Consider the following 1,920-nt stretch of genomic DNA (forward strand, 5'->3'; position numbering starts at 1 on the left):
CAGTGCTCTAAAGTACAGAAGAAAGGATTCTGTAAATTGCATTGCTGATTAAGCCAGTAATTAGCGCCCAATCTATTTGACTCCTCACTCTCTTTTTCAGAACCAGTTTAAACAAGCCAGGCATTCATTATTGTAAAGACAGCCATGGGGAACATAAAGAGGGTAGGGAGATTCTGTCACACTGGATGGCCTCCTGCCATCTTTTTAGACATCCCTCCTTTCTCTCCCTTTCTTTGTCCATCAGTGAACTCAGTTACATTCTAATGTACAGTGTTTCTTTATACACCACAATAATAAGTAGCTCACATTTATGTAGCACTTTAATGTGTGCAAAATGCTTTACACACATTATTTCATAGGATCCCCACAACAAACCTGTAAGGTAAGTGCTATTAGTATCCCCATTTTAAGGATAAAGAAACTGAGGCTGAGAGATACTAAATGATTTTCTCAGGATCACGTAAGAAATATCTGATGTGGAACTAGAAGTGTGATCTTTCTGACTCCAGGTCTGGGACTCTATTCATTAGACCTCCTCGGGAAAGAATGAAGGAAGAAAAGAGAGGACAAAGGAGAGAGGGAAATGGGAACTAAGGAAAGAAAAAGAAGGAACATAATGACCCTCAGTCCTGGGCAACCTCTTTCTGCTTTCATAACAATGGTGGCAGAAGAGCAAAAAAAAAAAAAAATGAGACAGAAGGTACCAAGAGTCACGCAATTTTAGGACTGTCTATGAACATTCATTTAATTACTGGTGCTCTAAATAAGTGAGAAATTTATCCAGTAAACAAGAAGTTGCTGAAATACATTGTACTAGGGTCATTAAACAAAATCAGAAGACAAAGAAGATTCAGCTGAACAAATTTCTACCTGCAGAGGTCAATTAGTGAGACATGGAGATGGCCTAATCCTGTATTTAAAGGTAGTAAGGAACATTTGGAACATTTGATCACCTCACCTTGGCAGAACTCATTGCAATTGTAAGGCCACCACCAAGATAATTACTGTTTATGCTATCTGTTATAGAGGAAGACGAGAAATTCCATGAAGAATTTCAAGATGATTCCCTACACAATATAAACATATACTCTGTGACTTGGTGACTTCATTATGAATGGAATATATTAAGAGTTTAAAAAGGAAAGAGGCCAGAGACATCTAAAGTACTCAGGAAACTTTTGTTACCAGTATTACTAATGCCTGACTTGAGCACAATAGATCACTCTCGAGGAAGGTAGACAATGGATGCAGGCATCAGTTTCCCCAACATCCTTCGGTATCTCTTTCTTTTGCCCTTAAAAAAATTTCCTGCTGGAAATTTTAAGGCATAAATTGGAGAAGTAAAGAGAGAGAAAGTAACACACCTAGGGGGACATGCAGTACAGAGAGAGACAGAGACAGAGAGAGATAGAGACAGACAGAGACAGATAGAGAGAGACAGAGACAGACGGACAGAGACAGACAGAGACAGAGAGGCAGAGACAGACAGAGACAAAGAAATAGAGACAAACAGACAAAGACAGAGAGAGAGATATCTATGGTTTTGCTCAGACTGACATCTTTATGCACAGCTTTGTTGTAACCATGCTTTGGGCCTCTTTGCCTAGCCACAACTCTATGTATCAAGGCCTAGACTCACTTTCTTGGGTCCCCTACTAGAGGAGACCCCAGCACATGTGTCTACTTTCTCTCCTCCAATGGAATAAAGAATGCTTTTTGATGATAACTCTGTGAACTCTTTGGTTTTGTTTTGTTTTATTTTTCAGAGTTAACAGTTGATGTACAGCCTCTGTGAGCTCTTTGGTATTTTCAGAATTAGCAGATGTTGCATAAGCTCTGTGATTCTTTGGTCATTTATTTTCAGAGTTTGACAGGAGGTATTAAGTCCCCCTCACCAACATAATTCAAGGAGAAGCTGAA

Source organism: Petaurus breviceps, unplaced genomic scaffold (genome assembly GCF_028583685.1).
Source record: "Petaurus breviceps papuanus isolate PSGF00001 unplaced genomic scaffold, PetGlider_PUasm1.0 38, whole genome shotgun sequence".
Taxonomy (NCBI): Eukaryota; Metazoa; Chordata; class Mammalia; order Diprotodontia; family Petauridae; genus Petaurus; species Petaurus breviceps.